The sequence below is a fragment of the Ascaphus truei genome, chromosome 7, assembly GCF_040206685.1.
Source record: "Ascaphus truei isolate aAscTru1 chromosome 7, aAscTru1.hap1, whole genome shotgun sequence".
NCBI classification, from domain to species: domain Eukaryota; kingdom Metazoa; phylum Chordata; class Amphibia; order Anura; family Ascaphidae; genus Ascaphus; species Ascaphus truei.
This window is the reverse complement of record NC_134489.1, coordinates 94675842-94703353: the sequence shown is the minus strand read 5'-3', so window position 1 is coordinate 94703353 and position 27512 is coordinate 94675842.

Here is a 27512-nt window from a genome sequence, read left to right as displayed (position 1 = left end):
AATAGTTGTGAATCCAAGCCAAGCAAATCAGTTGCAAATTACTGCTAGAGAACAACAATTCCACTTTACCCCACCTGAGGCTGGATGTTTACATGCTGCTACTTTTTCATCAGTACTTCATTCCCCAGTTGTGGATGATACCGGTACAGTAGGTGCAAGTTCTGTGCAGGTCCCTGTCAACATCCAACCACTTACATCTGTTCAAAATCAGGAACGGACACCTACAAATGAGACACGAAAAAGAAAGTTCGGGCAACAATTACTACTAATCAGCTTTTGGAAAAAGATTAAAACACCAAAACAAGAAACTGCTCAAATCTCAGTCGTGCAATGTTTAGCAACTGGTTCTTAACTACCACAGCCCACACCCTGTGCCCCTGAAGTGCCACAGCCCACACCCAGTGCCACTGAAGTGCAACAGCCCACACCCAGTGCCACTGAAGTGCAACAGCCCACACCCAGTGCCACTGAAGTGCAAAAGCCCACACCCAGTGCCCCTGAAGTGCAACAGCCCACACCCAGTGCCACTGAAGTGCCACAGCCCACACCCAGTGCCCCTGAAGTGCAACAGCCCACACCCAGTGCCACTGAAGTGCAACAGCCCACACCCAGTGCCACTGAAGTGCCACAGCCCACACCCAATGCCACAGAGCTGCCACAGGCCAGTACAAGTCGTACAGTTAAGGCCAAAGTACTTGGCAAAGGGAAAAGGCAAACACAACAGCCAACAAGCAGGCCTGTGACTCGCTCTCAAAAGGATAAACAAAAATAAATAATCACATTCACTAAATGTGTTGGTGTCCTGGTGGTGTTTACTGCACACTATTTCATGCATAGTGTATGTATTATCATGTACAGATGCTTGCTAACATTCAAGTATGTCCTTGTACACATGAATGTTTAGAAATGTTCACTGACTGAATTAAGGCATATTTAAAAACATATGAATATGTATTAATCATCAGTTGATTAATGGTACAACATTACACACTAGCCATGTTTATAGAAGCTGACATTCACTTAGCTCTTGTTCAAGATGAGATGTATGTGGGTTTGTTTGGTAATGTAGATAGTCATTGCAAGCTAATATTATTGACATACAACTTTAAGTAACTATCCATATAACAGCATACATTTTGATGTTGTGTTTTCTGGTGTCTTAACTCTGTAACACATTACTTACCTTAACCTTCTTTCATAGTTCATAATGTTGGCATGTGATCATGTATGATTTTTGGTTACAATAACAGATCTGTTAGTGTGTATGAATATATCTGTAGTCTCTCTGTATCTCTATGGATATATGTATACACACACACAGTGTGTGTGTGTGTGTGTGTGTGTGTGTGTGTGTGTGTGTGTGTGTGTGTGTGTGTGTGTGTGTGTGTGTGTGTGTGTGTGTGTGTGTGTGTGTGTGTGTGTATATATATATATATATATATATATAAACTGATAAATACAGTTATATACATATATATATATCTCTATCTCTATCTCTCTATATATATCTACAGATCTATATACATATATATATATATATATCTACACACAATATATAGTTAATTATATATAGATAAATATATATATATATATCCAAATATATATGTATATATTTATTTATAAAAATCTATGTATATATCAAGAGAGACTAACAGAGAGAGTCAAAGAGAGAGAGAAACAGAGAGAGAAAGAGAGAGAAAGAGAGATAAACAGACTGAGAGAAAAACAGAAAGAGAGACAAACAGAGAGATGTGTGTGTATGGTTACATCTAGCTAAGTGTAACCAGAAATCTGTTCAGCATTGCACTGTAGATGATTTCACACACATTGTTATTGTAATTCAAAGAGTCTACTTGTTTTGCACATGTTGATTGCCTAAGTCGAAAGTAAAGTTTCGATTCCTGTGAAAAGAGTATCTTACCCAAAGAATTCCAGCCAATTATTGTAACAAATTTCTTGTGGGAGAAAACCTAGGCGTATAACTGCTATGTTGTATTATAACCTTGGAAGAAACCACGAAGATAACATGTAACTATTCACACATTCAGCAGGCATCTGTATGCGTTCAACTTCATACAACGTACACTTGGAGAGAAGAAATGGCAGAAGCTTCCACATTGCACAGCCATCCACGTAAATAATACAAATGTATGATTTATGAAGCAATCGAATCAACGCCAGAGAAAAGTGCAAACGTGGCCAAAATCTATGACTTGATCGAAAAAAAATATCCATACTACCAACAACCTGACATACAACGACATTTTGAAACTTCTGTACGATTCACTTTATCCGCAAATGAATGTTTTGAGCGTGTCCATGATCGGCTAGATAAACGATATGGATGCTGGCATGTTGCGCCATCATTTAAACTTACCATGGAACATGGAACATATCTTCTGTTAAATAGCATATTTTTGCCTAATACCAGTGACACTGAAGCCGCACCGACTTTCGCGTCTGCTGATCTACCTTCACCCTCCATTTAGCCAGCCCAGATGCAAGATGGACATAACTACTATGATATGTATCCAAACTTATATGGGCAATATCAATGTGGATGGGAAAACAACCAAGAACTGTACATACCTCCGGACGTCTTGTTTGAAGAAGCCACTGCAGATCCATATGACGCCCTCATGGAGATGTGTGTGATTCAGGATTCAACGGTTGCCTCAACCATGGATGATACTGTTGTGCCTTCCTGCACCGAGCAGTTGCAGCCAAATCAGTTTTGACTTCTACAAGAATGGTAAATACAAATTTCGTTATGCCTTTACTCAAATGATATATGTGTACATTAATAATATACACAATTTGTTAGCCAAATGAGTGGATACATCTTAACATTGCAGACAGGCTTACATGTAGCGTGCACAAAGACATTATTTCCTATAACAATATACTACATGACGAACCATTAGTACACATTGGTGACGGAGTCCTAAATCCTAGATTATTATCGCTTTTAAAGTATCATTTCAACATGTTACACTAACTGTAACACACACACTCACACCTCATTGTTTAGCATTCAACATATAAAAACAAAGCGTCGCCCACATATGACGTGGGACCGTGGTCATGTCCCAAGGCGTCCTTAAAAAGGTTTACCGATGCAAGCCCCACCCCCAACCGACATGCCCGCGTGAAACCGTATTGCGTATTGGCTGTGCCCGTAGCTTATTGTTACGGTCAGTGCAGTGGTGTCATGCACGCGCGTCGGTGGGGCGGTGCATGCACAGCGCTGGAGGCCAATGTTAATTCAGTGGGAGGGGTGTTTGCGTGTATTTCACGGTGCCTTAACATGATGTCACACATCTTTTGTTCGCTCATCGGCTGATCGTCCGTTTTTTCCGTGGGCACACGTCCGTTTACAAAGTTTAGATATGTACGTGTGTAGAAGTGAATTTGTTTTGCTTCCATATCATTATTTCCAGCCATGATATGCGTACTGCTAGCAGCACCATGGAGGGACATGTATTGAACGCACAGCGTACATATCGTTTTGCGCATGCGCTAAGACTTAGTCCACACATTCGTGACGTGCGCGCGCAACAGACGTTGTGCGCGCACATTATTATGTATACAGGCACCGGAAAAATGATATCAGTAGTAATGCCAGCAACGCCATTTGAAAAATGACGCAGTTCTGTATCTGTAGTTTTTTCCTTGCAGTTTAAACATATATGTTACTTATGCGCGAATATCCACAATCATATAGAGATGTGTTAAGCGTTGTCATGCTGAGACATATATAAATGTGCCATCTTTGAACATCAAGTGTTTGCTGTATTTCACAGATGTCGCGGATGAATACATGGGACCAATGTATGATTTCAGATGAGCCAATCGTTATATTAGATGATTGTGACGACGAGCGAACAACTGTTATAATAAATATGTAACAATGCTTTCAATGATTGGTGCGCAGATTAACAATCACTACATAATGTTATCCTATTATGCAAATATTTACTATGCACTTAATTAACATAATGATGCTGCTAAGCACTGAAGTTAGAACTTATATATTTTTTTGGTTATTTTCTACTAACATTATATGTATTGCCATGTGATATATGCAACCAACATTATCACTCAGCAAACACATTAATCTACTATATATTATAATCTCACGTGTGACTTGTCAAATAATGTAAATGCTACATAACAACTCGTAGACATTGTATCTGAACTATACACAACAACAATAGGGAGGTGATAGGAACTGTTTAGTCGTGTGCATTTTATCTTTTCACCTAAGTTGTAGTGCTAACCTAACATGCATGAGCTAATGAATATTAGTTAAAGATCATGAAACCATGAACATGTGTGTGTAAATTTTATTCACACGACTAACTATAGATTAGTGTTATTATTAAACGTTCAACACATACATAGCTAAGTGAGGCCGATGATAAAAGCAACATTATTATGTTGGTTTATATTATTTCACGTAGAAATACATGCATCACACAAAAACTACAACACACACACACACACTGTTGCTGAAATGTGTGCGTATGCAAATGTCCACTTCATTTATGTTCATATGTTGACATTAGTTATAAAGGATCATGATCATTATGAATAACTAACGTGAATGAAATAAAAATTATATTAACAACATTGTCACATTGTGTTGAATGAATTAGGAAAAGTTGAGAATCCAAAGAACTATACTTTGGAATGGTGTTAACATTTTGACACATGTTACATGTACGTCAAATCATCACACATCTTTCACTTATACATACACATGTGACAATGTAGTAATCAACATGAAGATGAAGTGATACAACAACTAATCACATACATTGCAATGTTAATGATGTTTAAAACATTGGTGTCTTTTCATACAAACATGCATTGAGTGTTAACATCGCTCATGTGCATCAATGGATGTTCTCCTCCCATAATCAATAGCTGAGCAGGGTTTATCCCCTTCTCTCCCCCCACCCCTATATTCCATGAATGGATGTTGTTACGTTTGCTAAATTACATGTTATGTAATGTCCCTAATGATTTTTAAAGACACGGCACAATAACCACCAAGTGTAGCTAAACGCACGTACACAATACAGAAACGACATGTTTCAATTGTCACATCTTTTTCATTATGTTCTGTTTATACATCCTGTAACTATACCTGTATCGAGGTTTGCACATCTTATGACAGATGTGAATTGAAATACATACCATGAGCAGTCATTGAAGTGATATACCTTGACAAAGAAAACATGAATGAATATAAATCATTGTCATGACATGTTCATTATGGTAAGCAACACACAAAATTGACCATTTTGTGTGTGATATGAAACAACATCTAGAATACGTCAAATATGATCTGAAATACACAATAGTGTACACATCATTGTGACTCACATGTCACACTGCAAAAGAAACATTGTATGTAACCATACTGCACTAGCTATTGACTATGGACATAGTAGGTTTATTGTGTATGCATAACCAAAAAGAGCATGTACATAAATTATAGATTTAGTACACATTATTTCTTCACGTACACACAACACCTTTTATTGGTAAGAAGTATAATACAACCTGTTGATGAATGACATACCGGTGCCACATACAATTGTCCACACAGCAGAGAAGAGAAAGGTTTGCGAACCATATTCATCTGTTTCCTAAGTGAATGGTATTTGGACAAATGTATTTATCATAACAAAGAATGAATACATCTATGTAGTACTATGAACATATATGTATTTGCTTACATGAAAAATATGTGTTTATGACATTCAGACGTGTCTCAACACCACTGGCTGTTTGGTCATTGTCAGCTGGTAAATTGACGGGATGCTCCTCCTCCAAACCCTGACGTATGTCTGTTTGTACATTATTGCGGAGTGCCACATTGTGCAAAATGCAACATGCAATTATAATATCAGACACTTTAGCAGGCTTATATTGAAGTGCCCCACCAGTTCTATCGAGACACCTAAATCTTGTCTTGAGAAGCCCAAATGTCCTCTCTATGACGGATCGCGTAGATATATGGGCAACATTGTACCTCTCCTCTGCTTCACTTTGAGGGTTTGGCACAGGGGTCAACAGCCACGGCCTAATTCCGTATCCTGAGTCACCTATAATCCATCGTGCACAAATATGAAACAATTAGTGTTAACATTATTACATACAACATTTCCTAGAAAACCAAGAGTTGTTTGTTAACACATCATAATATGTACTCACCCACCAGTCAACCAGGTCCAAAATAGCCTTCTTCGAAAGCATGGAAGACTGATGAGTTTCTCAGGATAGAGGAATCGTGACTGGAACCAGGGAATTTGGCTACCACATGCATAATCTTCATCGTGGCATCGCATACCACCTATACATTCAGGGAATGGTAGTGCTTATGGTTGCGGTAAGCATGCTCACTCTGACTAGGCAGGATCAAAGCAACATGGGTGCAATCTATCGCACCCATCACACATGGTATCCTGGCTATGGTATAAAAGCCATTCCTGACTTCCAGACACTCTGTGTGCTCTGTAGGAAAATGAATATAATTCCTAGCACGTCTATTGAGTGCACATAGAAACTGGGTAAAGGCCCGCGAGAATGTAGATTGCGAGACCCCGCCCACTATGCCCACAGTTGTCTGGAATGACGTGGAAGCAAGATAATGTAATGAGCACAGCATTTTAACAAGCCCAGGGACTGCACGACCTCTGGCTGTCACAAAATCTAAATCTCCACGTATCTCTTCATAAAGAGCTAAGATTGCTGCTGAACTCAAACGATAGCGACTTACAATCTCCTCCTCACTCATCCAATTTAACAGGGTTCTCTCCCTGTACAAACGAGGACGAGGCACAACTTCTCTCCTCTCTCTTCTCCTCTCATCTCCTTGCCCTCTCCCTGTCCCTCGACCTCTCCCTCTCCTGTCCGGGTGCCTGCCCCTGTCACTGTCCCTGCCACTGTCCCTGCCTCTGTCCCTGTCCCTTCCTTAGCCTGTGACATCCTCTCCATCAGCAAGCCTCTCGTCCAATAGAATGTTCCTCCGTCTCATAAACATTGGCATCATTTTCAGGTCTGTAGCTGTGAATGCGCAGGTAATTGCCCTCCTTTAAATACCTATGTGATGATGTCAGGTGACTTGCTGAAGTGCAAGGTGTTACATTTACATATCCAAGTAGTTCACTCCCAACGTCTATCCATTAGCAATTAAAATAAGTATTTATGTGTGTTCAACAGGCAATCATGATATTTGAGAATGATGTACCGTTAAGCTTTGTCCAAGCATTTATTGTCAAGTATTTCTGGAATGTGTCATGCATGTACCACTTCAGAACGCAACACTCAGTCATCTAATTAGGATACAACCATGACATTGACGTTGATATACTACCTTGCAACATGTGTAATTTGGCATGTTATTGTCACCTGTTCACATGAAGTTATTGTTATGTGCATATGCATAATTTAATGGCATCAGGATAGTTGCTATTGATTCAGTTTCAATCGTGTAAAAATGAGTAACTATTCTAGATGTGTGTATAAGTTAGCATGAAGTGATTGTAATGCATCGTGTACAATGTAAACATGCAATGTTATTGAGTGTCCAATTGCGGACGTCATGAAAAGAGGGAGGTCAGAAAGTACATGTAAACATGAAAACAAACAGCTACATTTACGTTTGATCATGTGTTACACATTACAAGCATTGTATAATGTATAGCAACATTACTATACGCTGGATGTGTTAGAAGTGTGAAATGTGTTACATCATATAATAAATTGAAGCACACTTAAGTAACATGTTTGATATGATGTGACCTGTTCCTTTAAGAGTTGAGTATAGGATTTTCCCTTGACACATCATAACATTAAGACTAATGTGACACGCAAATCATCATAACATATAAAAGTACAATGTTATGCAAATAATAAACGTAAGGGGTGGCACGATGAAGTGAATGACCTCGACACTGTAATGCCAAGCACATTTTTATTATGAGCAATAGAACGTAAACAGTCCTATAATGTTATAAGTCCCCGCTCCATTGACTCCATTGATGTAGAGATGAGGTTTTTTTTCTAAGTGCCGTCCCGGCAACCTTGCCAATCCTTCTCCCCTCCAACTTGCAAACTTTAGTTGGCGGGACCAATTGCCGATTAAATCTCCATTTCTGAGTGCCGATCAGCACCAATAAGCTGATCGGGGCTACTTGAATACAGCCGATTTCAGAAAGTGCCGATAAGTGCCGATAAGTGGGTTATCGGCAGCCGCATGCCGATAAAAAATTTTCAGCAAGAAAAACTGCCGATTTTGACCACTTATCGGCGCTTACTGAATCTCAAATCCAATTTTGGCTGGAAAATGCCGATAAAAAGCCTTATCGGCGCTTACTGCATGAGGCACTTATTCGTCCCGGACTGTTATTTCTCCATATGACCGGTTGCTGAAGCGCGAGGGTTCGTCAGTATCTCAGAAGAGACCGCCATTCCGAGTTCCATATGGTAAGCTTGTTTTTATTGGCTTTTTTTGTATGTGCAATACTTACCTTTTTATATGCTAATCACATTTCAAATTACTATACTAATAGAGTTGTGCGCTTTTCTTTTGTGTTTTTGTTCTTAGATTTGTGATGCCGAGTCATTCAACCTTAAGGAGCAGCAGAACTAGAGTATTAAAACTACTATTGATCCTTTTGCAAAGGGAAGGATCCATATTCTTATCCACTTTATACATTATTCTCACCAATTGCACAGGTTTCAAGTTTTAGAGGTTAATTGACTCAACTCCCTTGTTGTTTCACTGATTCAGAATTACTGGTACTGGTTGTATTATACTGTTAACACTATCTTTACTGTCTGTATTAAATTGTAAATATTATCTTTACATTTAGCACTTTATATTTAGCACTTACTGTATACAGTATAAGTGCCTTAAACAATTTACACCTGGTGCGCTACACTGATAAATATATATATATATATATATATATATATATATATATATATATATATATATATATTAGGACCACCCACAGGATATATTTTCACTTCTGCTTATTGGTGACGTATTCAGGAACTTGCATTATTTTTGGACTGTTTATTTTATTCCTAGCAATTGAAGGCTTCAGCTAGAGTTTTCACTCTTATAGCCTCTGACTATTCTCTTTTCATGAATCTGGCCTCCAGCCACCTTCATGTCATTGCTTTTGGTTGTATGTTGTTGATGTGTTGCATGTGTTTTATACCCAGGCATTTATTGAGCTCAATCACCATCTTGTCTGCTTATTGTGCATGCACACCCATATCATTAGACGCCTTTGGGCTTTTGATCTTGTGTTCTGATTTTCAGACACTATTACAGTCATAATTTTGCCTTTTAGTTCTGCTCCCTCCAGATTGTGGGTACATGTCCCCCCTCCATTTTATCTTCTTTTCTCCCCTGTTTTTATGGTACATTAATAAACGTTGTTATCTTCCTTATATACCTGTGTGCTTCTTATAGGGATCTTTGTTGTTGTTCTCATATATATATACATACATACATACATTGTTACCGCAATTTTTCCTATGAGTGCCATTGAAAACAAGCAACGGCCGCGTCACATGAGCGGTTCAGCCAATGAGGGAGAACCAGCTTTGTGACATCACGGCCCCGCCTCCCCATTGCCTGTACCACTATGTCTAGCAATCGTTCGAGCCTGTCGCTCCTGTCACGCTGTGAGCGTCGTCACGCGCAAGTAGGTTTTAATTCATGGGAGAAGAAGCGGCTCAGTGAGTAAAGACACTGACTGGCAGTGAGTTTGGAGAAGTTGAACCTGTTTCAATTCCTAGTGTTGGCTCCTTGTGACATTGGGCAAGTCACTTTATCTCCCTGGGCCTCAGGCACCAAAAACATAGATTGTAAGCTCCACGGGGCAGAGACCTGTGTCTGCAAATATGTCTCTGTAAAGCGCTTCGTAAAACTAGCAGCGCTATACAAGAACATGCTATTATTATTATGTGGAACATATGTGAATTTTTGTATTTATTTGCATTCATTCGCATAATTATTAATGATATTCTATATGAAGATTTATATATTGACGTTGGTGTTTGCTTAATGTTTATGTAAATCAAAAGGTAATTAGAGATAGGCAAAATATTCAACAGAATTCGAATCCGCCACAGATTGGCCACTTCTTCTCATCCACGGAATTCCACTGATCAGCCTCAAAAAGGCAGATTCGATTTCTTTTCCTATGAATTAAAATATGTCTGATGCACCTGCAAACGGAATCCAAATCCGTCAAACTAAACTATTATGGGAGGATGAGTATATAAATATCAATGTACTGTAACGACGTTCCATGGACACGGATTTAAGTAGAATCCATTGTGAAATTCTTTCAAATCCGTGCCGACGAATCCCAATGACTGATTCTGAAGAATTGCGGGTGACCTCGCAACGAAGTAGTCCGAAGGTGGATTTCAATGTGTGAATAGGATATTGCCGGGATAGCCCAGGAACACCACAGTTCGGATTCAGACAGGTTTGTCCGTCTCTAGTTTTAATATAGCTTTTTTATACCTGGCACATAAGACGAAAAATCAAGTCCTATAAACGGAAAGAAAGGCATACGCGCATAGTGCGATCAAATGTTACATTTTAATACAATTGATCACTGGGATCATAGTGCAACACGAGCACTGAGTAGTAGTAAAAGTGTGACAAAATTAAAACAAAGTATTAAATCCAGCGACAGAAGTAAATACATGTTGCCCTTATTGTATGTTGCTAGACGAAACGCATGATAGCAGTGTCTTTGAACTCATCCCCGGCAGTGTATCTCAGCTGTGTCTCCAATACAATCCTGGAGCAGCACCTTCGCCTCCTGTGTCACAGGTGGGTGGTCTTTATGTTGACTGCATAATGCATAAAAGTCCGTCCCAACGCGTTTTGTTGCCTACTTCATCAGGGAATTTCGTCATCAGTATACTGTATACTGACTCCATCTGGAGCTTGCTCAGGAGGTCTGCTAATATACGCCGGAATTTCCTTATCCTTTCACTTTAAAACTGCTGGTGACCCCGTACATATGCTTCTTCTTGCTCAATTTTAGGCTTCACATTGACACATCCTTTTCCGTGCTTGGACTGTTGAAGAGAGCATTTTACAGCAGCATTGTGTTGCTCTATCTCACTTTGTAATCATTTGTTATATTTGTAACACCTGGTTAATGTTATCAATTTTATAACACTTATTCTGCATGTAATTCATTTTGAACTTTTCAAATAGTTCATTTTCTGTGAATTTTTTCTATTTCACTGTTCATACATATTTTGGTTATACAGGTAGCGCTGATTTTTTTTCTCTTTTTGCTTGCGCAGAAAAATAAAGTCAGTTCACAAATTCCCTAACGCAAGTTAATTAATGCAAAAACTACAAGCTTCTGTGAATCTACCCCCTTGTTTGGGGAATGACAATGTCTTTAGATTTGTTTTTCAGAGTAGTTTAAGAGAAACAGTAACTTTGTCAAAACAACTGAGATGAATAAAGTAAATTACAAAGAAAGTATAGTATTGTTTCTTCGAATTTCACATGCCGGGTGTTCCTTAATAAATCCCTGTTTGTTTTGTCTATTTCTATTTAATGATGATCACGCTGAGAAATAATGATAGTCCCAGAACAGCCTGGCATGCTTTACTGTCGTTCAAAAACATTGTGTTTATTGAAAGTATTCCCCTTTCTCTGCTTTAATCTTGGTGTTTATCTTGCCTGTTAGTGCGAGGATACTTTTTTTCTCAGCACTGCAGTGAAGTGATCTCTCAAAGCACCTACATCACAGTCAAAGATGTGAGCTATATCAGGCATTTTTAGCTTGGCTTTTGTCTTAGCAAATGCACTGTTACTTTTCTGTTTCCGTTCTGTGATTAACCTGTGATTTAGCTTCATGTGTCTTACCTCACAAAACAAATGCTGCAAACAGAGTCATGGTTTTGCTTGTACTTTTGATTAAGGTATTTAAGGGACTCCCAATTTAGATACTTGTAAGGAATCCAGCTGGGATAATGAGACACTGCAGGGCCTGTAATCAGATATTAGATAAGTAGGAGCAGCATGGTGGTTTAATGGCTAGTTTAATCCTTTGGTGTTAACCTTTTTCCCTAGTTACATACTGTACATACAGTAAAATACAGTATTTCTCAATTGCCCATAAGTGACCTACACCAACGATTCCTGCATACCTTGACTTTAAATATAATAAAGAAGCCGGATACCCTGTTTTTGAATTAAACTTACAATAGGTCACAGCTTTATTAAACCAAAACAAATTGTCTGACCAGCCCTTAAAATAGTGACCTGCCTCCAGGCTGAACTCAGGCCCGGGTAGGAACTCCTTGCTGGCAGGGATGTTCAGGGATTGGTTACTGAAGTGCACAGAGCAGACCAAGTGATCTGCAGGATCAACACAGTGCTAATGACATCCACCAATATATTACCACCAACATTATATGCAGTACGATACAATGAGGGTACTGATACTTGATAATTACATAAACATAGTTCCCTGCATATGAGAGCTCACTACCTAGAGGGAAGGAGGGACAATGTTGAAACAAGAAGGTACAGTAAAATGGCATCCACATTTTATGAAGGAGTATGCCTCAGGTTTGAGTATGGTTCAGCCTGATAGCTGATCCCATTAAGGTTTGAGAGTGGGGATGTTAGGGGGTGTTACAGTACATAGTGTGGAGATTGGAGGTTAATATACAAACTAAAAGACATTTTTTTGCGTGAAAATATGTGCAACTGCATTATAAGTCTGGTGAAGGATAGACAGCCAAGAGTTTTCATAAATTGAACCTTTTCGGTGTGGCCTTGTTGTTGTAAGGGAAGTACCTCAATGTTCGGTACTGGGGCCACTGCTTTTTAAATTGGTTAGTAATGACATTGAGATCAGTGCTAGAGTCCTAAAAAATTGGTGCAGGGACTCTCTTTTTTCCCATAATACATTAAACACGGCAATTTAACCAAAAATCCTTTTATTAAATGTTTTCATTTTCATTCTGCCCCACATGCTTGCCTTCTTTCCAGCTTCTACCCCACAATCTCCCCTCTTCCCAGCTTCTCCTGCACATGCTCCACTCCTCACCAGTTTCTCCTCCACATCTTCCCCTCCTCCCTCTGCTTCTCCCTAATATATTCCCCTCCTCTCCAGATTTCCCCCTACAGCTATAGCCCGTCTGTATGTTCAGTTTTCCTTAACTGAAGTCTGGACATCAATTGTTTTGTTTTGGAGATGTAATCAATATACATCCCGTTTAGTTGTAGACCACTGGTGACAGCTCTTCGTGTTGCTATTCACACCTGAATTAAACAGGATATGCCAGACAGATTTCAGATTTGTTTGTTTCAAATTCAGCGCCTGTCTGCCAGTTGGCACAGTGAATGTGTATGTAGAGTTCTGTAAGTCTCAAGCAGCAATATACTGCAATTCATTACAATCCCGCATTGTTTTATGGTCTTGACCATTCCAGACGTGGTCAACATTTGGTTGTTTTTATATTTTGTTGCAAAATGTAAATGTTCAATGTGTTCTACTTATAGTTATACTTTGTGGTCACTCACTCCTGACTTTATCGTGAACGGATAAAGAGTGCAATGTCATCTATTGAGCAATCAATGATGCAGCAGAAGAAAGCCACTGTATCACAAATATATGGCTATCTCATTGCCAATTATGAATACTTCATGGATTAAGCTGACTCTAGTAAATGGAAAAAGTCAGTGCGCTTTACTTTGTCAATTAATGATTGCTTCACTCACATCTCCCACAATCCGGATGTCAGAGGAGGTTTTGGGGTATTGGAACCATCCTTTGCGAATATGTTTGATCATGGCAAGTTCAGAAGGAGAAGAAACTGGACTAACAGATTGAATCATACTTCCCAATCTCACAAAGGGACAACATCTGAAAATCATCGTGAATAGCAGCCCCAACTTAATTATACCTTGACAGGTCCTTCTAGTAACCTGGTAATCCTACCTGATTACTATCTACAGCAGTCGAACCTTGATTTTACCTCTAATGCTCAGTATGGATACCTATCCGAATATGATCCAGCCAAATATCATCCACATCTGCAAGGTCGGCAAGGTTAGCAAGATTGGCAAGAATTGTAACGATGGTAAATATAATATAAAATATGTTATTAGTTTTTGTGCCCTATGACACAAATAGCCCATAATACTGATCATTGATTGATATGATAAAAATCCCGTGCCCCCCAGTTTGCGCACCCAATGGTATATAGTATCTGCCATTTAAGGTTCCTATTTTTTTTCAGAATCGATAGCATGCTAAATCAGCATCCACAGCACACAGCCATCAGATGATGAGGATGATGGCATGAGATGTCGAAAAACATATTACGGTCCCTTTTATTACTTTTCTACGCTGTTATACATTTTTTATAAATATTCGAATTCACGTTTGTTTTGCAACTCTCTACCTCCCTACCTCTCACTATTAACTGCCATCCCTCAGCCCCCATCGCCAATACTATATTAGCCCCCAAAAATAGACACCAAATAAATGAAAAGTTAAACAAAATAGGATATAAATTTAACACATGTTTTATTTCTCACAACAATAGGACTGAATACCAACACCACATTACAGTACCTCAACAGTAAGGTCACCATGATACTGTCCTTGCTTTGGGCAGCTTTTAACACTTTTATGATTATATTGACACCTTTAGGGCTACAGTACAGTATCTCGCATTTTTCACCAGTGCAAGCAACAATAATTACAATATTCAGTATAAGGCCTATTTTTTAAAATAATCCGATTGATACATTGTTACTACATGCCAGTAGCCTGTCCATTATGCTGTAACACAATGGGCAAAACACTGGCAATGTTATTTATATATTTGTTGAATTTTTGCCTTATGCAGTAAAGTCTGATAGAAAAAATCTCCAGGGTTTTTAAATCACCATTTTTGACAGCATTGTTATCATGTACGCAGAAAGCCCCGAATACCAGTGATAGCAACATTACAACAAATGGCGAGAAGCCGGTGCCGAGATGATCTGCCCTCCGAAAAGGGCTTACCTGGTGAGTTGATTCTGCTGCAAAGAGAGAGAGCCGCCTCTCTCTCTCTGCGCAAACCTCTGCTGAAATAAAAATATTTTAATTTAAATTTTCTTACTAGGGTAGATGAGCAGGGGGTCTCCGGAGCAGAACCGCATTGATTTCAGGTCCGGGGACCCCTGCTTCCTGAGATACAGGCCCCATTATGGGGTGCTGGTATCTCCTATGCATTGAAATGTCCCGGTCACAACCCCATCACCTCCCTCTACCCTACCCCTCCTATTTCACCCCCCTTCTTCTCTCCCACGGCCCTATTTTCTCTTTCCACAAAACGCAGACAACAGGCAAGACAGATAAGTCAAAGAAGCAGCAGATCCCTTGTGCAGACCCTCTTTGGGACCACTATATAATTTAATGGGTTAATTGTGAGGGATCACTCAAGTTTCTACCCGCCCCATAATCTGCATGTATGTATGTATGTCTTTATTTATATAGCACCATTAATGTACATAGCACTTCACAGCAGTAATACACGTGACAATCATATAAATAACAAATAATACAAATAAGAGGTCATGGGAATAAGTGCGTCATACATAAAATTAACATTTCGGAAGAGGAGTCCCTGCTCCGAAGAGCTTACAATCTAATTGGTAGGTAGGAAGAACGTACAGAGACAGTAGGAGGGCATTCGGCTATGTGCGTCTGCAGGGTGCCAAGCTTAATGTATAGTATTAGCCACAGTGCTACTCATATGCTTCTTTAAGCAAGTGTGTCTTAAGGTGGGTCTTAAAGGTGGATACAGAAGGTGCTAGTTGGGTATTTAGGAGAAGGGCATTTCAGAGGTGTGGGGCAGTCAGTGAGAAAAGTTTAAGGCGGGAGAGGGCATTAGATACAAAGGCAATAGAGAGAAGACATCCGGATGGTGCATAGCGAGGAATTAGGGCTGAGATATATGGTGGGGCAGAAGAGTGTAAAGCTTTAAAAGTAAGGAGGAGAATTGAGTGCGAGATGCTGGATTTGATAGGAAGCCAGGAGATGGATTTCAGCAGGGGAGACGCTGAGACAGATTTGGAAAGAGTAGAATGATTCTGGCAGTAGCGTTTATTATAGATTGGAGGGGAGACAGGTGAGAGACAGGAAGGCGGACAACAGGAGGTTGCAGTAATCATTACGGGAGAGAATGAGGGCCTGAGTCAGAGTTTTAGCAGTCGAGCAACAGAGGAAAGGGCTTATCTTTGTAATATTGTGGAGGAAAAAATGACAGGTTTTAGAAACATTTTTAATGTGAGAGGAGAATGTGAGGAGTTGAGTGTGACCCCCAGGCAGCATGCTTGGGCTAATTGGGGAATGATAGTACTTCCAACAGTAATCTGGATGGAGGTAGTAGGGCCAGCTTTGGGAGGAAGTATGAGGAGCTCTGTTTTTGCCATGTCAAGTTTAAGTCGGCAGAGGGCCATCCATGATGATATTGCAGAGAGACATTTTGAAACATTGATCTGTACAGCAGGTGTAAGGTCAGGGGTTGAAAAGTAAATTTGTGTGTTGAAAAGTAAATTTGTGTGTCGTCGGCATTGAGGTGATAGTTAAACCCAAGAGATGTGATTAGGTCACCTAGAGAAAGTGTGCACAGAGAAAAGAGAAGAGGTCCCAGGACAGAACCCTGGGGTACCCCACATTGAGATTGATAGAGGAGGAGGATGTGTTAGCAGAAGAGACACTGAAAGTACAATGGGAGAGGTAAGAGGAGATCCAGGATAGAGCTTTGTTACGGATACCAAGAGTATGGAGAATGTGAAGTGGGTGGTCCACGGTGTCAAATGCTGCACAGAGGTCGAGTAGTATGAGCAGAGTGTAATAACCTCTCTCTTTAGCAGCATGGAGGTCATTAGTTATTTTAGTGAGGGCTGTTTCAGTCGAGTGAGCAGTGCGGAAGCCAGATTGTAGATCGTCTAGGAGAGAATAAGTGTTGAGAAAGTGGAGCAAGTGAGAGAATACGTTCAAGGCAGGCAAAAGGCAGGAGGAAGACAGGTTGATAGTTAGAAAGACAGGTAGGGTCAAGCTTGCTGATTTTGAGTAATGGTATAGTTGTTGCATATTTGAAGGAGGATGGAAAGGTACCAGATTAGAGGGAGGAGTAAAAAATGTGTGTGATCATAGGGATTATAGTAGGAGCAAGAGGTTTTAGGAGATGGGAGGGAATGGGGTCAAGAGGGCAAGTGGTAGAGGGAGAAAAGGAGATCAGCAGTGACACATCCTCCTCTGAGACAGCGGAAAAAGATTCAAGAAAGGCAGGAGGACAGTTAGGAAGCGGTGTAGGATGGGAGGAGTAGACAAAGGGGATGTTCTGACGTATGGATTCCACCTTTTCCTTAAAATAGTCAGCAAATTCCTGAGATGAGACAGAGGAAGAAGAAGAGGCAACTGAAGGTGGTCTGAGTTGAGAGTCAAAGACGGAAGAGTCGGCATGGGTTAGACTTGTGCTTGTTGATTAGTGAAGAAAATTAGGTTTGTTTAGCCTGAGAGAGGGTAGAGTTGAAACAGGATAGCATACATTTGTAGTGAAAGAAGTCTGTGAGAGTATGAGTTTCCTCCAGAGGCGTTCCGATGAACGAGCGCAGGAACGCTGCAAGCACTGGTGGGAATTTAGCGAGGGTCTGGGGTTAGAAGGGTGAGGACAGCAGAGAGAAAGCGGAGTATGTAGATCAAGAGAGGAAGATAAGGCAGAGTTGTAGTTCCTGAACAGGTTGTCAGGGTCTGGAGCAGAATTGAGAGAGGAGAGGAAGGAACGTAAAGTGGAAACAAAGGCTGGTAGATAATAGAGCACAGGTTTCTGCAGAAACGAGGTGTAGATAGAGATGGAGAATGGGAGAAGTGAGAGAGAGACAATGCGATGAGATGATGGTCAGAGAAAGGAAAGGGGGAAATGGAGAATCAGAAAGAGAAAAGTTTTTTTTTTAATGTAGAATTACTTTTCAGAGGGGATGCCACTCCTTTGTTTTGTGACCTCTGATGTCACTATAGGGAGATAGGAGGTTGTATATAGATCCACCCAATGTTCTAGAAACAGGTTCTTCAGAGTTTAGACTGTAGTCTCACTGTGAGTCCTGTAAATAGTTTTTTGTGTATAGATAAGTGTATTAAGAAGTGTCGTGCCACTGTTTGTTTGTTTTTTCAATTAAGGAACATGTATTAAACTATACACATATATATTCTAGTATATATTAGGCATGTATTATTTAATAAATATTACAAATTTGTATATATTATGATTAAATTCCCATTGCACCATAATCACAATCCAGAACCAAGACCAACACCTGCAAAACTTTTAGAGGCAAAACCGTAAACCATAGATCAGTGAAAAACATTGTAAGCTCTTCGGGGCAGGAATTTCCTTTCCTATTATTTTGATTTTGCTTCACTTATTGTATTATTATAATTCCCTGTACTGTATTCTTTGTGAAGCGCTGAGTACACTTTTGGTGCTATATAAATAAAGACATAAAATATAAACAGAATATCTCTAATAAAAGCTAAGTGCATGTTGTATTTTACTTAAACCTACCAAGCTCTAGATTTGGACATATTTAATGTGGAATATTATTGCATTGTAATCACACAGACTTTTCAAGGGTTCACTACATTTGCTATTGTCTAAATTCAGCTCAACATGCTAAAATGTAGAAAAGATTTATTTAATTATGTAGAACACTGTACACTAAATTCACCATTACCATTTAAGTATTACTGCCTACAATTCACTCACAATAATTTGTAGATAATTATAGCTGCTCAAATGGGCCATGGAGAGTTTTAAAATGTTTTTTAGAACATCATATTATACGGAAGCTAGTTAATTTAAACATATGTTTTTTTTCCCAAGCTAAGGGCAAGCAAGGACTTCAAAATGGATCTTTATTAAATCAGCATTCGTGGGTTATATAAGTAACACAACTCTTATTAAACTGCCCTTTATTACATTATATGACAGCTTTTTTTGTGATTTATATTGCTATGTGTAAGAACAGAACTAAATAACATTATGAGATCCATAGTTCCAAGAGGTCATTTTTATTTAAATGCCAGAAAATAATGCCGTCTCCAGTTAATATCAACGCATGAATTTAATTGTCCTATTTTATTTTCTATAAATGTTTGCTTATTTCTAAATTCTTCAACAACAACTCATTAAATCAACATCACGTTAACAAAGTTATAAAAGCAGGTTACAAATAGAGTGCAGTAATGAGAAAAACATAAATATCAGCAAGTGAATGATGTGAACTTTTGCAAAAATACATTTTAATTGCGACTAACCACTTGGCCCTGTTACACTTCAAAAAAAATATTCTCTTAATGTTGTCAGGTCGACTCCTATCATGTTTGGTTTGTTTTGTTTGAGTACTAGGTTCTGAGAAAGAAATATAGGAATACACACATTTTTATACAAGGCTTTAACTTTTTGAGTTCTTAAAGACGTACCCAAAACGTCCTCCAATCCCTGTGCAGATACCACATTGATTTATTTTTCTAGAAGGGACATGTAGATTTTTGTATGGTGTATTATGAGCTTTAGAAAAGGCCCTTGGCCATGCACTGTGCATTCTTCCACAGTTCTATGCTTTGACTTGGACATTGACACAAGTGGAACAAAACAACAAATATGGCACCAGCACTCCTCAAGTATCTAAAGCATAGTTAGGTAGGTGGGGTAAAAGGTGCATAGGGATAAATAACCAATAGAAAATAGAAAGAAACTGGTGAGCAACAGGCCCATGAGGGGCTGGTAGACCAGTACAGTCCCCTGTATAACAGCACTCAATCCCACTATCTAGTTACATAGTCATATTGTATATGTCTAATACAGAAAAGATCAGAGCTCAAAAAATCCAACAGTGTACTGGTATGATGAAAATAGTATAAAAACAATTTTAATCGTAATATAACAAATAAAATAATGGGATTTTTTTGAGCTCTGAGCTTTTCTGTATTAGACATATATGACTGTACCCAGCTCCCAGCACGCAAGGGCAGGAGAGAGGTCAGGCATGGGAAGAGGAAGCAACAGTTGGGGAGAGCCAGGAGCCGGGGCCCAGCAGCACCAACCAAAGGCCCTGGAAATTGGGCCCGGCCTTCTGTGCCCAACATCCGGGCCTCTGGTTACCACTGCCAGATCCCGGCTCTCCCCAGCTGCTGCCTTCCCACGCTGGGCCTCTCTCTCCCGCTGGTGTGCGCCAGAAGTTGGGTGCACCTGGACGACAGGCTCAGCTTCCTACGTGCACCAGGTATCTGGGGGGTAATGGTAATTATATCTGGGAGGGTAGTGGTAATTGTATCTGGGGTGGGGTAGTTGTGTTAATTGTATTTGTGGGTAGGGGTAATTGTATCTGGGAGGTTAGTGTTAATTGTATCTGGAGAGTGTAGTGCTAATTGTATCTGTGGTGGGTAGTAGTGATAATTATATCTGATAAGCGGGTAGTAGTGGTAATTCTACCTGGGGAGTAGTAGTGGTAATTGTACCTGGGGGCGGAGGGGGGTTAGTGGTAATTGTATCTGGGGAGTAGTAGTGGTAATTGTATCGGGGAGTAGTAGTGATACTTGTATCTGGGGTGGGGGATAGCAGTGGTAATTATATATGGGAGGGTAGTAATAATTGTATCTGGGAGGATAGTGGTAATTGTATCTGGGGTGAGGTAGTAGTGGTAATTGCATCTGGAGTGGGGTATTAGAGGCAATTGTTTCTGGGGTGGGGTCGTAGTGCTGTTTGTATCTGGGGGGGTGTTTGCATCTGGTGGGGTGGTTGCATCTGGTGTGTATAGTGGTGCCTGTATTTGGGGATTTATTGGGGTCTGTATTTGGGGGGATTGTATTGGGAGGGGGTATTGTGTATGTATTGAGGGGGGTTGAGTGGGAATTGTATTGGTCTTGGGGGGGATTTGTGTGGGATTGAGGAAGCTGGATTGAGTGAGAAGTGGTAACTGAGTGATAGCGTAGGGGGGAAAGAGGATAGAGGGGTTTTAAGAGAAGGAGGGGGGAGAGTGAGGAAGAGAGGGAGCAAGATAGGGGTAAGAGTGGGACACAGAGTTGGGGAGAAGGGCCATGCAGATGAGTGGGGGCTCACAGAGACCCCGGTGGCAGGACGCAGAACTTCCAGCATCGGCTGGCCAGGTCTGCCCCCTGGAGCTGCCAGTCCTGGCACTCTCCCCTCCAACCCCCTGTCGTGAGCACTGGACACAACGCAGGCAGTGCGCATAGGGAACAATCCCTTTCTCTCTACTGAGCATTGAGAAGGAGGAGCCTCAGTAGTGGGCAGAGCCTCAGGGAGAGCTGAGGAGAACAGAGTAGAGCGGGGGCATGAAGCAAACATGCTGAAAACAGGTTAGAAGGAAGAGCCAAATCAGTGAGAGCCAGACAGACATTAAAGGGGAAGAAGAGATATAGAAAGGAAGGAAACACAAAAACAGGATAAAATAAAGAAGTAAAGAGAAATACATAAGAGGAAAAAAAGAAAGATTTGAGTGGGGAGAAAAGAGAGAAAGTCATGAGGGGGAAAGAGTAAGATAGATAATGATAGACATAAAGGGAAATCTCACTTCCTGCAGTTTGTAGAGTTGTATTTATTGTAAAATAATGTATTTCAATTCAGTATGTCTCTGGCAGATGGCACGGTGAATATTTTTGTCCCTGTTCTGTTATACCGTAGCCATTTTTGTTCATACGTGGCACCAAAATTAGTGCATATACCTATAGGAGCTCCCTCCCCCTAGCTTCCTTTAAAAGCAGACCACTTCCAATTAGTGGTTGAAAGTTGTTGAGCACACCTGAGATACCTGTGAGAAACGCTAATAGCTAGATTAGCTACATGTGTAGCAGTGAGCTCGTGACAACAATGCTCCCTATCAACTGGTTTCGCTTACACTGCTGGAGCTGTGGCCTCTTAAAGAAATAGTTATGGATTCCAGATCCTGTTGTGTCTGACACCGTTCCAGTAATTAGGTTGGTGCCTTCAGTTTATAATCAACTCTATATTGTTCGCATGGAAATCCTTTTTAGGATGTGTGGGACAGGACTCATTTAAATATACTTTGCATATCGTCCAGGGTGCTCCTTTTTCAGCAGAGGCATGTTTATTTGGAGGGACGCTTGAGGGGATATATATACAACTGGCAACTGCTAATAAAGTTAGAGAGGTCACTCTCTCGCTCCTAAAAAAACCCATCCAGGAATGGATTTTTCACTGCCCCTGAAAAAAAAAATCTGCAATTGTGGATTTCACTTTTCGAGAGGGATCCGCGGATCAAAGGAACTGCCGGATTCGAGGCAGATCCAAATTCGCCCCAAAAATATGCCCATCTCTAGTAGTGAACAATTACTCGCACTGATAAAATGTATGCAGAAAATATTTAACGTGCATTTTCAAGTTAAAAGAACTTCTTTAATTTGTGTACATGTCACAGATAACAATTTTTTAAATATATATAAATGACATTTAGTAAAGCTTATTTTGAAAGAATCCAGTGTTAAGGAAACTTTTGACAGTACATTATGAAAAAAGATGCAGGAGAAAAATGGAAAGAAAAACATAATCTAAAAACATCTATTGCAAGAACTTTGGGATTCAATTCCTCTGCAAAGTTTGACCTTCCTTCAGAGTTCAAGAAAGCATTACCGTATCTCCCAATCTGAAATTAACTCCATCCATCTCCTCAAAAGAGAATGTCTGCACAGCTGAATCGCGATAGATCTCTTCTTTCATGCTGACTGGGGAAAGGTGTGACCGTGACCACTGTATAACCCAGGGAGGGATCAGAGGAGTGGTGGTTAATATTGCAGGATCTGCAGACATTCACAGCTAATTTTAATGTGAGAAAAAGAGCTTGTGTTCACATAAGATATAGATAGAGTTTATATACTATATTTATTAAATTATATAGTATGCGCTTACATGGTACACATATAAGACATGCACTACAATATATGCATCAAATCGAAAGCTGTTCTAACAAGATTGCCTGTTTATGTGTATCATTTGTTTAATCTTCATTTGGAATGTATTGAAAAAGCTGGTCATTATAAACCAACATATGAGCATGTACTAATATTTTTACTTGTATGTTTCAATAAATCATTACAATATATCATAAGTATAAAGCTGCAGGTTTTTATTCATTGATGTTTGGCAAGATATTTTTCTAGCGTCAATTTGCATTAAATTTGTTAATTTTAACTCTGATCTCCTGTGTGAAAAAGGACAATGCCACCTCAGTTTGGCTGGACTGAAAGTCACAAAGGAAAAGGGGAAACACCAGGAGATAAAGATACTCACTGTGATAGATCCCATTATAATATTTCCCCAAGCAAATCCTCACAACCTGTGCAACCACTCCCTCAATTATTCCTTAAAGCGCACAGCACTAAGAATAAGAATGTGCCCTCACTTATGGACTATAAACGCTATTACATTAAATAGAGTCTGCAGCACCAGCTTCATGGGAAAGCATTCATCATATGCAGCACTTAATGTTAATCAAACACATATTTTAAGTATGATGATGGTGCTTCTATGACAGGAAAATCTTGTATAGGTAGCATTTCAGCAATCATATTTATTTTTTATATATAGATATGTGCAAATGTCATTAATAGTACTTTGCAAAATGTTATGTTTTGGAAACTTCTCGGCTGTTTTCCCGTTGTTTGCCAAATCTTTGCGTTGCGTGACATTGTGCCTGAATGTTGCGACTTTTTGACAAAATGTCAATATTTATTTTATTTTTTATTTATAAAATATTTTACCAGGAAGTAATACATTGAGAGTTACCTCTCGTTTTCAAGTATGTCCTGGGCACAGAGTAAAACAAATAATACATGGTTACAAGTACAGTTACATAAATGAACAAGGTATACATTATATACAAGACATTGCGTGCACAGTTAAAGAAAATATATATTATGAGCGTATGAAACAGTTACAGACCAGATTAAAGTGTGAGACAGCCTTAGATTTGAAAGAACTTAAGCTGGTGGTGGATATGAGAGTCTCTGGTAGGTTATTCCAGTTTTGGGGTGCACGGAAGGAGAAGGAGGAACGTCCGGATACTTTGTTGAGCCTTGGGACCATGAATAGTCTTTTGGAGTCAGATCTCAGGTGATAGGTGCTGCATGTGGTAGGGGTGAGGAGCTTGTTCAGGTAGCTGGATAGCTTGCCCAGAAAGTATTTGAGGGTGAGACAGGAAAGGTGAACTTTGCGCCTAGACTCTAGTGATGACCAATCTAGTTCTTTGAGCATTTCGCAGTGATGTGTGTTGTAGTTGCATTGGAGAACAAAATGACAAATTGAATTGTAGAGGGTGTCAAGTTTGCTAAGGTGGGTTTGAGGAGCCGAGCCATATAATATGTCTCCATAGTCAATAATTGGCATTAGCATCTGCTGTGCAATACGCTTTCTGACCAGGAGACTTAGGGAGGATTTGTTCCTGTAAAGTACCCCTACTTTGGCATAGGTCTTGGTTGTCAGGGTATCAATGTGCATCCCGAATGTTAAGTGGGAATCAAACCATAAGCCCAGGTATTTAAAACTAGTGACAGGTGTTAGGGTGGTGTTAGCGTTGGTTCTAATCAGCTCAGTCACTGGAAGCTTTACAAATTTAGTCTTGGTCCCAAATACCATTGTTACAGTCTTGTCAGTGTTTAAAAACAGTTTGTTTTGGGAAATCCAGTTTTCGAGTCTCAAAAAGTCAGACTGAAGTATGTGTTGAAGGTCAGAGAGGCTATGGCTGTGTGCATATAGGATTGTGTCATCTGCATACATGTGTACTGAGGCTTCCTTACAAGCTGTGGGAAGAACATTAATGAACACTGAGAAGAGTAGGGGCCCCAGAACAGAGCCTTGCGGGACACCACAGGTGATATCCAGGGGGTTGGAGTTAGAGCCTGAGATGGACACATGTTGGGATCTATATAAAGGGTCGCCAAAAAAACATATTGGGTCAACTTGGATCATTTTCCCAAAAAAATGGCAGATTTAATGAACTTTGCCAATTTCAGTGGAAACTTTGCTACTCAGATATATACCCTTATATAAGATCAATTTTATCAAGTGCTTGTTATTTGAAGAGGTGTTAATGCTGAATCAGGAACGTTAACCCATATGGCACTTGATGAATCTTCCCCATATATTTAAATATTTACAGACATATGTAAAGTAATGTTAAGGTAAATTGAAATCTTACATTAGTACAGATGTAGCAGAAAGTATCTCACTCTCTGGTGCGTGCCAGCAGGTGAGATAACATGTTTGCCCCGCCACGTTTTTCACGTGTGGCTCAGACAGACACATTGGATGCTGCGTAAGAAAACCAGGGAAATGAACCCCAAATGACAAGTGCCGCAGTGTTTGTAGGATGAATGTATATCAATCACATTTCATTGTGTGGAATTCAATTTGTTCCGGTTGCAGTGAAGCTTTTTGTGTTGTTTTTTGTTATTTGCAATACCAAGTAAGGCTATTTTGACCCCCATGTGAGTGAGAGGTAGCCTGGTGGAATGTATATGAAGTGGGATGAACACTGGGTGTCTGATGACAAGCTCTGGACCCCTACCCACTATATACCATAGAATGCCACATGTAAAGCTAAACCTCCTGGGGTAAAAAATGCATAAAGGTTTGTCATAAATAACTTATAGCCTCCTTGTGCAGCGTCCGGATCAGCATGCTCCCTGCCTGAATCGTAGCCTGGAAGTGAAGTCCCGTGCGGGAGAAGTATCGGCGGTGCACTGCTCTGTGAAAAAAGAATAAGGCTGGATCGCTTTGAATGTTAAAAAAAGGTTTGTTTGGCATAGGCAAAAAGATAAAAAGGAGGGTAATATAAAGCCTGACTACGGGTGAAACGCATCAGAGGTTACTTGTATTGTATTGTATGTCTTTATTTATATAGCGCCATTAATGTACATAGCGCGTCACAGCAGCAATACACGTGACAATCATGTAAATAACAAATAATATAAATAACAGATCATGGGAATAAGTGCTTCAGGCATAAAAGTAACATTTCGGAAGTGGCGTCCCTGCTCCAAAGAGCTTACAATCTAATTGTAACTTGTGGGGTTATCCCTCCTTTTTATCTTTTTGCCTATGGCCAAATACACCTTTTTTTAACATTCAAAGCGATCCAGCCTTATTTTTTTTTCACGGAGCAGTGCACAGCCGATACAGTACTTATCCCCCACGGGACTTCACACTGGATGCTGCCGTGTCGCTCTATATATGTATTTTATTGTACAGTGCATCTGAATGCAACTGTGAATAAAGAGAGCGATGTTGATTCCCCAACAACAGAAACATGGATAAATAAGGCTAAAATTGAGAAAATAATAGAAATAATAAAAACAGAAATAGCAGATCATTTTCCTACCACCAGATCCCATTTGGTCACTGGCTTTTGTCACATTTATGAAACCCATGTTTCCATCCCAAATATTTGCATTTTTTTATTTTAGTGATTTAAAAACAAAAATGGTATATAAAACTCTTTGGAAAATAGGGGCGTAATATGAATCTAAAATCAAAAACACAAGCTCTGTTCTTCACTTCTGTAGCTATTTTTCTTGTACATAATCAGAAAGACATTTGGTTTCCATAACAATAAACTGCAAATAATTATAGTCCACACAGTTTTGCTCTCTCCTTGAAATGTTTTTGATGTGTATTATTATATATTGTTTGACAGTAAAATATCATTCCTTCACCTTGGCATATGTTCTATTCTACACGTTCCCCAGGAACACAGGCATATCAGAAAATTGAAAAAGAATTGTTACATTAAAATATCAGTCATCGTTTTGTTAGAACAACATATTAAAGGTTAATTATTTTGCTAATCGGATGAACCTCAGCAGGGCTGCTATACTAGCACAGCAGTTGAAACATAAAGCATCAAGATGCAATCTTGCCAAACATTAGGATGTCTTACATCATGGGAAATGCACACACAAATTTTAGATAAGGATTTGGGAACTATGATATTTCAACCACCAGCAGAAAATAAATGTTAATGTTTCTGAAGACTATTTTTTTTTACATACCCAATATGTACTTCTACTTAATAAATGTAATTGCTTTAATTTACTGTACATCACGTATAATATCAAAATGTAGTTACATTCGACAGCAATGATTTTAATATCAATGACTTCAGAAGAAAGCACGCAGATTTTTACATGCCAATTTAGACAAGGAAAATTGATATAAAATGTACTTGCAGAGGCGTTTTAAGAATTTTGGGGTGTAAATTGGGGGCCCACACACAAAGGTCACATTTAAATACAAATACAGTATGATTTTATTGAACACCATTCAACACTTTTATTGAAATTCAGTTAATATTACTACAAAGACATAATTTTTATTTATCTACATGTGGGTCTCTGTTT